The sequence below is a fragment of the Xenopus laevis genome, chromosome 2L, assembly GCF_017654675.1.
Source record: "Xenopus laevis strain J_2021 chromosome 2L, Xenopus_laevis_v10.1, whole genome shotgun sequence".
Lineage (NCBI taxonomy): Eukaryota > Metazoa > Chordata > Amphibia > Anura > Pipidae > Xenopus > Xenopus laevis.
In genome coordinates this window covers 62,182,459-62,193,820 of record NC_054373.1, presented here as the reverse complement: position 1 = coordinate 62,193,820, position 11,362 = coordinate 62,182,459, and positions in this window count along the sequence as shown.

Genomic DNA, 11,362 nt, shown 5'->3' with positions numbered 1-11,362 from the left:
GTGGCTGATGTCCCCTTTACAACTGCTTCATAGCTTTTGAGGTATTCACATGTTTTTGACTCTAGTTTTTGTGCAACCCTGTGAAAAAATCATAGTTATTGTAGTTAATGACTTTTCTGTGACTAATAACACTAAAATTCAACCTTTGATAAATGGGCCGCCACTGCTCAAGTTCAGAATTACAGGTATGGGAATAGATATCGAGAATGCTCGGGACCTGGGGCATTCTGGATATTGGATCTTTCTGTCTGAATGAATGAAGACTTTGAGAATCTGAACGTAACGGGATACCTATTTAAATCAATTAATGAAGCGTGCCCGGCCTTTACTGTATGCCCCTGATGAAGCCAATGCTTTCGGTGAAACATGTAGGGATGGACAGTGGTGGATTAGTTCCCACTCAGTCCCCACTGATGCAGTTTTTAAAAGTTGTATTTTTAAGGACACGGTCCTGCACTGCTAGCAAGAGGGTTGAGCAATGAGTTTCTCTCGAGTGGTGCACTTTTTATTGTAAATATCAGTAAAAGTTACATTTTATTTAGTGGTTGTATGCCACAGTCTTCAAAGTAGAGATTGGATGGTAAGTAAGAGAAGCATCCAATCATTTGCTACCTTGGTATAAATCACAGAATATGCAAGGCATGATGGGAACTGGAGTCTTGGATTAGGAGAACTGACTTTTAGTACATTGTTCAGAATATATATTTATCAGACAAAAAGTGTGGAGAACAGCAAAAAGAATAATTGTTATAATCAAAATTTTTAAATGTGAGACTATTTCGATTCTTCAAACCTAAATGTATACTTTATTGAACAGTTCTGAAGTCACATTAAATTTCACCCCATACCTGTTCAGAATAACTCTTTTGTTATGTGTAAATACATTTAGAATCATTAACAGCAAATAATGTATACTGGAAACATATTTTTAATTAAATTGTCATTATGGAAAATGTCATTTTATTAGCATATTGTTGTTAATACATGACTTTTGTATAGTGCTGATGCATTTTTACATCACTTTGCAGACAATATACATCATTCACATCAGTCCCTGTCCCAGTGGAGCTTTCAATTCAAGGTCCCTATCGCATTCACAAACACAGTAGGGCTAATTTTATCAGGAGTCAATTGACCTGCTTTTATGTGTTTGTTTGTGTGTGTGTGAGAAGAAGGCAAAGTACTTGGAGGAAACCCATGCCCAAATGGGAAGAAAAATGACTTCACAAAGAGATGTGTTTAATATAACTTTCTGCCCACAAAGATGGGAAAAAGTGCTCAGGAGAACATCTGGAGCCAATTAAAGAAATGTATAATAAAGATTGTAAGATCTACCTTCTTTAAACAAATTTTTCATTACAGTAATATTTTTTGAACAAATGCTATTGTGCAAAATGTATTTGAGTTCATACAGTGTGGGACTGAGGAAGACAGAAAACCTGAGCAAAGGGCTTGCTACCCCAGGGGCCTATTTATAATGCTGTGTAAAATGAACTTATCCAAAAAAAAGTGTAAAAATCAGTGTCAAATGAATGACAAATTTATCAAGGTGTGTTTTATTTTACACAGTGCAAATGCCAGATTTGCCACCATTAGTTTACACCAGTTCAGACCTTTGTAAGTAAGTTTCGTCAGAAGTTGCTCTAAAAAAAGAGGCAGGCTGAAATCAACGTAGTCGGGGACAGGCAGAGATCGCTAGGCAAGCTGTGGTCAGACGTAGTTGGGGGCAGGCAGAGGTCGGTAGGCAGGCCAAAGACAAGAGAAGAATCCGTATGCAAGCCGAAAACAGGAAACAATTTACACAGTTCAGGATCTTCAACAGCAAGGGAAATAACCAAGCACCGTTCACTTCCTTTGGCATAAGGGGATGGGTTTGGCGCCAAACGTCAGGACGCAACGTGATGACGCTGCTTGTCAAATGTAGCGCAACCACGGATGACATGACGTGCAGGTGCACAAACAAACACACGCACGTACACGAAAAAATGCACGCACTGGCAACAAGCGCAGAGGATGTGCATTAGCCTGCACACCCCTGCACCTACGCACAGGCAGAGATGCTACTATGTCAGATGGTGCCTTAAATTGCCCCCCCCTGAGGGACAGCCTCAGGACATCTTTAGCAGGTCTTCCCGGATGATCTTTATGAAAAGCTTTAGTTAACCTCGGTGCATGAATGTTTTCTTCTGGTTCCCATGAATTCTCTTCATTAGGAAACCCCTTCCATTTAACCAGATATTGTAATTTCCTGCTCTGAACTCTGGAATCCAGGATCTTTTCCACTTCAAATTCCATCTCATCCTGATGAGAGAGGGTAGGAGGAGGAAGAGGAATGATCCCGGAAAGGTATTTGGAATGATTCTTGAGTAACGCAGCATGAAACACAGGATGTACCTTCAGATAATCAGGTAGATTCAATTCAAAGGAAACTGGGTTGATTACTCTCTTGATAACAAATGGTACCAAAAATTTCCCAAGCAAATTTCTTGAATGGATGGATTAGAAAGACGTAGATTCGTAGTGGAAAGCCAGACCTTGTCTCCTATTTTAAACTCCGGAACCTTCCCTTTTTTCCGATCTGCAAAATGTTTAAAATTTTGTTGAGCTTTTAAGATGTGTTTTTTCAGATGCCTAGTGTTATTTTTTAGGAATCCAAGGCGCTCTTGAACCAACGGAAGAGCCACCACGGGTAAAAATATCCAGAAACATGATAGGGTGAAATCCAAGGTTGAAAAGAAAGGAGTTTGACCAGTGGAAGAATGTATAGAGTTATTATAGCAAAACTCAGCATATGGAAGAAGTGTAACCCAATTGTCTTGAAGGTATGAAAAGAAGGTACAAATATATTGCTCGAGGGTCTGATTCGTCCTTTCAGTTTGCCCATTAGTCTGTAGATGGTATGCAGAAGACCGGGACAAAGAAATACCAAGGGCTTTGCACAGAACAGTCCAAAATCTTGAGATGAACTAAGTGCCACGATCAGAAATAATTTCTTTAGGCAGTCCATGCAGCCTAACAATTTCTTTAATGAAAATATCTGTGGTAACCGAGACAGATGGTAACCGAGGAAGTGGACTGAAATGCACCATTTTTGTAAGACGTTCTACCACCACAAAAATAGTGTTACAATTGCTGGAAGGAGGAAGTTCCACAATAAAATCCATATAAATGGAGCTCCAAGGTCGCTCAGGCGGAGGCAGGGGGCAGAACAATCCTACTGGTTTATTGCAAGAGACCTTAGATCTTGCACAGGACTCACAGGAGCGAACATAAGAGACACAGATACCATAGATGGTCACCAAAAAAACGTCTTGCCAGCTCTAAAGTCTTACAAATTCCAGTATGTCCCGTTAACTGATGATTGTGAATCAATCTAAAAGCTTCTAATCAGAACTCAGGTGAAACAACCTATCTGTTATTACGAAACATAATATTGTCTGCAAAAAGTTCTTAGAGCAAGGATATTCTTTAATGGATTGAGGATTCCTCTTCAAACTTTCTATAAAGAAGACTAAAGTAAAAGGAAATGCCCGGGCTTAAGAATAGTATCAGTGACCATAGTGACTTTTTCTGCTGGGAACACTCTGGAAAGGGCATCTGCCGTAGTATTCTTGGAACCTGGTTTGTAGGTGATTTGGAACTGAAAACGAGAAAAGAAAAGTGCCCACCTTGCTTGACAAGGATTAAGGCGCTTCGCTGTGCGTAAATACTCCATGTTCTTATGATCCATGAAAATAATAATAGGATGAATTGCTCCTTCCATTACGCCATTCTTTAAAGTCTCCCTTAATGGCTAAAAGTCCACAATCGCCGACATCATAATTCCTTTTTGTAGAACTTAATTTCTTGGAAAAGAATGCTACTGGATGCAACAGATCCTTGGGACCAGCATTTTGAGAAAGAATTGCTCCAATGGCCACTTCTGACAACCTCAAGGATAAAGGGTTTGGCAGAATCTGAGTGCACCAGAATAGGAGCTGATGTAAAAAGTTTCTTTAAATGTTCGATGTTGTGCAACTGAGGACCAAAAAATTTTAATTTTATTACTAGTCAGTAAGAGGCTTAATAATAGCAGAGAAATCCTTGATAAACCTTCTGTAAAAGTTAGCGAATCCCACAAAACATTGTACGTTGTACCTTACTTTCTGCACCCCCAAGTGTAAAGGATTTTCCTAGAAAGCATTAAACATAAAGAGCATCACCTTTCATCTTATTTTTATGATCAAAATCATGCTAAACAAATTATCATAGTTTTAACCAAATTAACCAGAATTTTTAAATTGATCATCTAAATTGATCAATATGCATCGTATGAGAATGTGTATCCTGATTAATCATTGTACACACAGGTCATGCAAAAATGACAAAAAATTACAATATCTATGCGTGTATAAACAGCTTTATACACAAAACTGCAGTATCCCAGTGATAATACAGAACTGTACATATTACAAAAATATGATTACCATCTCTGTGACCCCAGGCTGTATGACACAGTTGGCATGGCTGCACATAACAGGGAGTGGAAAGTAGGAATTTTGACACATATGCAATGCAACATTTAAGATACATTCAAAAAATCCTTTGGTGTGTGGGAAGAAAAACTTGATAAAGTAAGATAAAGTAGTTTCTGGTCATATATCAAGAAGTTTTTAAATGATAAATATAGCTATTGCACCTATTATCCAGAATTTTTGGGATTCTGGGGTTTTCTTGATAAGGGGTCTTTCTGTAATTTTGATCTCCATGCCTTAAGTCTTAAGTACTGTTAAAAAATATTTTAACAATAATTAAACCCAGTAGCATTGTTTTGCCTTCAGTTAGGATTCATTAAATCTTATTTGAGATCAAGTACAAGGGACTGTTTTGTTATTACATAGAGAAGAAAATCATTCCCATAATTCAGAGCCTTTAAGATAAGGTTTCCAGATAACAGGTCCCATACCTGTATTTTTAAAAAATGTCCCATGGACCCTAGGTAACAAAAGATAGCATGTGAATCATTTTCCATCTCAACTTGATATGAAAATTTAGTAAATAACCCCCTTATATTGGGCTCATAGGAGGCTCCACCTCCAGACATCTGCACTCGGGCAAACAATATTGCATTAACTGCAAATTAACCTGCACTTTGGAATATGTTATTTTTTTAGTATGGTGACCTTATAGGCTAGCTTACATTGGAAAAACAATCACCACATTACGTGAAGGAATCTACAAACCTTAAGTCTACTATCTGCAAGGCCCTTGACACAGTAAGCTCTAATTTACCCATTCCTAAACACTTTTTGTCTGAAAGACACAGCCTGCCACAATTTAGGTATATGGCCGTTGACCATGTATCTCCCTCCACGAGGGAGGAATGTTACATTTTATAATCGCACTGTAAAAAATAATACAGCTCAGTGATACCATAGGAATCCTGTGTATTTTTATAGCAGACTTCGGTTACCAACTTGCCATGCCTATGTTCCCACATTACTGGTCTAGATAGTCTTCTGCTCATTGATACCACAACTAGTGATGATATGGTTTAAATCACCATACTGCTTATGTCATTTCCTGGTTAACTTTTTAAGAAGTGAATACCATAAAATCTCCTTGCATTCTAGCACAATGTATTCACCAACTGTAGGCCCTTAAACTACTGGTAAGCCTGAAAGCAGCTTGAAATTTGGGGTGACAATTTATTTGCTTTTCTAGATGTAAGTGTAACAGCAGTAAACTGTGACTGTTTCACTGATATTGGAAGTTTTCATTACTATAGCATAATACTATATTTTTTTCTCGTGAGCGAGGTTGATGCAATTTATAATAATCCTCCACAAAATTAGGCTGAATAGAGAACTAATCAGAATCTTGAGCCTGATTTGCATATTCACATGCAGCACAAACAATAAACGGTACAATCATTGAACAAAACAACTGACACCTTCACACAAGCAGGGTTAGAGTTATTTTGACTGATTTTGATTGATATTATTGATACATCTGAGGACTGCAAATAAAACCTGGATTCTGAGCATCGCTAGATTAAAATACAATTATCCTTTAACAACCACAGGAGACAAGGGCCCCACTTTATACAGCTTTTTTTAATTTAGCCATGCTTGATCTGAGACAAATCTCTTTAAAGCTGGCCATAGACGCAAAGATCTGATTGTACGAGAGTCCCGACATTTTTCGTGCGGCGGCGATCGGTCGTTTGTTCGATCGGACAGGTTAAAAGATTTCTGTCGGCTGCGGGTAATATCTCTGCACGTATTGCCGATCGTAAGATTTTCAGAGGGAGACTGTCACTAGCTTTGGTCGGACATAACTTTCGTACAATTGCTGTCAGGGGCAGAACATCGGCTTATCTGTTCTTTTGTACTTTATTTGATCGGAATGGTTAGTGGTAGGTCGGGAGATGGGGAAGTCCGATCATATGTTGATTCATACGATCTGATCTTTGCGTCTGTGGACAGCTTAAGTAAAGTGCAACACTGCAAGGTTTAAAAACCAAACAGCATCAGAGGGTAGTAAATGGGGCACTTGGTGAAGGATAGTGAAAGATAATTTTTCTATCACGTTATTTCTGCAATAATTATCCCTTTTGTCATTTTTTTTTTTTTTATAATCTGCAGGTGTGGAACAGAGTAAGCTTTTATAGGAGAATTTGCTGTTTGCCATTCTATAGGTTATTATGATCTTTCATAGAGAAAAACATTTCAGATAATTTTATAATTCATATTTGTTTTAAAGTCTAATCCTAAATACGAGCTCTTTTTAAATTCTGTATAGTGACAGGTTCTGTAACTACACACTGGTTAGTTACAACTAGGGCAACCTCTGAAAGTTATGTCAAAATACAACAGTGCCATCTGGTGATTCAATTTAACTTACTACGCACAGAAAGCTAAAACAGAGTCCTTTATTTTTGATTTCTAACAGGATTGTTTATCCCTTTTATTCATAGTTTTACAGATTTCTCAAAAATGTTTTTGCAATGTATACAGTGTAATAAAGTGAATAAAGTACCCCCCATTGTAAAATATAAGGATATTATAAGTCACCGAGGAGTTCCATGACCATGTAAAAGCACAAGGCCTAAAGGTGGCCATACACAGGCAGATAAAGCTGCCGATATCGGTCGTTTGGACCGATTTGACAGCTTATCTACTCGTGTATGGGGGCTTCCGACGGGTCTTCCCGATCGATATCTGGCCACGATATCGATCGGCCGAATGTTCGAATTACCCCCGATATAGTCATGCCGTTAGTGGCATATCGGGTAAAGATCCGCTCGTTTGGCAATGTCGCCAAACGAGCGGATCTTTGAGTCAATGGCCACCTTAAGGATGAGTATAATTATGAAGTCATCCATAGAGGCCAATGGAGATCTTGAGAAGTCTGAGGGATATAAGGCCCACAGGCCTCCACATGGGCAGCCCTTGTCTAAAAGATAGAAGGGATACATTTTTCTGTTTGTAAATAGTCTCTTAGGAAACCCTAGAGCAGAATAGTAGATTACTAAAAATTACGGTTCCTTTTATGCAGTCAGCGTATAGCTCTCCTCAAAAGTTGTTTTACATTTTCCATATACATTCCATATACATTTTCCTACCTTGTTAGAGAAGCTCCTATCAACTATGCTACAGCTATTCTTCATTTATTCTCAGTGAAAGAAAATACATTGCAAAATTCTAGCGTCGCTTCACAAACATTTTCGGCACTGGTGAAATCACAAATTTCATCCCTAGTCTACTCTCATTAAAAGCTCAAATAGTCATCTTTGCAATATTTGGCAGAATCAGCAGTGCTGCTCAGTGGTTACTGACCTGCAGGCTATTCTGACTTTGCATTGAGTTTGGTTCTCCCTTTTTTTGTTGGTTACCAATAATACTTTAAAAAAAGTTACAGAGAGAGAAGAGAAAGGGGATATTTGCTACAGAGAGAGAAGAGAAAGGGAATATTTGCTACAGAGAGAGAAGAGAAAGGAGATATTTGCAAAAACAGACAAATTGTCATCTTGGTTACAGTGTCAGATAACTATAATGTTTTTTATGTCACCGTGATATGGATAATTTGCACATGGGGTGCAGTCTGATGAACGGAAGTTCAGGATCAAACTGTGGGCAGGCAAACCTTCTCATAGTGCTTTGACATGCACAATGGTTGCTTTGACATTCTGGATTCCCCACCCCTCACCCCCACAGGCAATGCAATAACACAAATTCAGGTTTTTCCATGTGACACATCATTATGACACATATATAATATATTGTTGCACCTGATGCATTTTTTGAACTTATAGACAAATACAAGCGTCCTCTGCACTCAACCCATTATCAATATATTTAAGACAGAAACATTTTGTGCATACTGCTACTGAAAAATGCCTTACCCTTTAAACAAAACAGGGATTGTTTGTCCATGTATTGCAATATATTTAAGCTGGCCAACTACGTCAAAGTCATCCCATATCTGGCCAGTCCTATGCTCAATTTTCATCTGATTCATTAAGAATTCTATTGCTTCATTATAGTATAATGTGCCATACAATATTTTTGGATTACAGGTACAGATATGGAACCTGTTATCCAGAATGCTTGGGACCTGGGGTTTTTCGGATAACGAATCTTTTCTGATTAATTATATCTTAATTTGGATCAAGTACAAGGTGCTGTTTTATTACTACAGAGAAAAAGGAAAAAATTTTAAACATTTGGATTATTTGATTATAATGGAGTCTATTGGGTCTATTTATTGAGTTGAAAATGCTCACTTGAAATGCCAGGACCTATTTTGAATCCCAGGCTATTTAGAATATAATATCCTTTCAAGCCACATAACTATGAATCACTTGAAAATACAAATAAAATGGAAAGGTTTCTGAAAATCAGTCATATTAGTCATATCTAACATACACAGTCTTACCTGTCTTTGTTGATGTTGTAGCTGAACCTTTTTGGCTATAACTATTTGAACTAATAGCCCCAGAATTGCCCCCATCCAGAATATCATTAGGCAGGTACCCGAACATCTTAACCTTGTCTGGCCCTAGGAAAGTCAAAACTGTGACAGGTCTTTTATTTGCTGGTCATTCTGGTGTTTCATGCTCCAGGATATTATAACTGAGTTAAAGGAACAGTTCAGTGTGAAAATAAAAACTGTGTAAATAGATAGGCTGTGCAAAATAAAAAATGTTTCTAATATAGTTAGTTAGGCAAAAATGTAATATATAAAGGCTGGAGTGAACAGATGTCTAATAAAACAGCCAGAATCCAACTTCCTGCTTTTCAGCTCTATAACTCTGAGTTAGTCAGCGACTTGAAGGGGGGCCACATGGTACATTTCTGTTCAGTGAGTTTGTAATTGATCCTCAGCATTCAGCTCAGATTCAAAAGCAACAGAAATGACCCATGTGGCCCCCCCTCGAGTCTCTGATTGGTTACTGCCTGGTAGCCAGGGTAACCAGTCAGTGTAAACCAAGAGAGCTGAAAAGCAGGAAGTTGGGTTCAGACTGACTTGTTATACATCAAATCACTCCAGCCTTTATACATTACATTTTTGCCTAACTAACTATATTAGAAACACTTTTTATTTTGTACAGCCTATCTATTTACCCAGTTTTTATTTTCACACTGAACAATTCCTTTAACACTGAAGAAAAGAAGCTGGGTGCTGTCCTTTATCTGTTAAAGCCCAATGTGATAATAAGTTAAAGGCATCTTAATTAAAAGTGTGTATAAGTTAAATTACAAATAAGTTCAAAGGAGTTTAAGCTTGATTCAAGTGAGCCATGATGCAGGCCTAGCTTAATTATGTTACATAAAAGAGCTGGTTTACAGTGTACTTGATGAATACTTTAAGTAATCTTGGGCAGTAGAATCTCCCAAATATTCCAGACAAAATTATCATCTGAGAGCCGACAACCAGGAAGGTTCGAGAGGATGCATCATGGAAACATGAACTATATAAACAAGAACACTGGTCATGGATTGGTTGGCACAGAGACTCTTGGGGGCCCAGGGGGAGGGATTGGAAATCCCCTTCTACGGGGATACAAAAACAGGTCTGATGGGGAGGGTGTTTAAAGTACTTATGTACAACTTGTATCACACATTAGTGGTTCCCACTGGCGAATAAACCTTATCTGATTTCTTTATCTTGCATGTCTAGGTGACATTATTCGAAGAGAAGATTTTCTTATTAGAATGCCTGACACCATTAATTTTGGAAAGTACATTAGGTTAGAAGTAAATTTAACTAAATACACCCCAGTGTGTGAGTAAACCTGCATATAACACACGCCCTCAAGTTCAGGAGACAAAGAGGCTAAACAGACCAGCTATTCTGGCTACTGTGCAGCAGCCTAACAACAGTTGTGGTGCATCCTGCAAAAATGTACTGCAAACTACCCAATCCTAGCCTCCATGCTTGCTTGAGTGTGCACATTTTTATATATAGTTTATTTAGGTGAAAGTCCTATTGCAAAAAAACCTCTTTCTGTTGAGAAATTAGTGGCATAGATATACACAATGTGTCAAGTAGCAGCACTATGTTACATAATGAATAAATCTTAATTCTGAACTGGGCATCTAATGTTTGGGCCCTGTTGGAACTGTTATCAAGGATATATAACAAGTGAATAGTGTGTACTTAAATACATCAGTCCCAAGTGATTTAAGTATTTAAGTATTTCAGATCCACTCTGTGTTCAAATCCAACATCCAGAGGGCTAAGTCATTATGTCTTGTATACAAGTTTAAGAGCACTTGCCTGTACAGAACACTTGCATCTAGGCCAAGGGCTGCAATCTGCACTGACACAAGTTGAAAGAGTACAGCACTGTTGGACAAAAGGCATTCCTGAACTTAACACCTGTCATTGTCAGGCAACAACCGGGCCCTTTGACTTATATCCCTCCTTAGCCTCCGGAGCCTATTCGTCTGAATGTAGCACAAGCTTGTGGAAGGAAATTTCAGTGGATGCCTGCATGCGCATCTTGACCCACTCCCGTTGGATCTACCACAACTGAGGGAGTGTTGCAATTAGAGAGATTTTTGTTTTTTTGCACATTGCCCCAAGCTTATTTATTGAACCTTCACGTGCTTTTTATTGATACTAATTTTATGCTGTACAGGTATGAGATCCATTATCAGGAAACCTGTTATCCAGAAAGCTCCAAATTACAAGAAGGCTGCCAAATTTTTAAAAATGATTTCTCTTTAAAAAATAATTTCCTTTTTTCCCTGTCATAATAAAACAGTACCTTGTACTTGATCCAAACTACAATATAATGAATCCTTATTTGAGGCAAAACAAGACTTTTGGCTTATTTAATGTCTACCTGATGTTTTAGTAGACTTAAAGTATG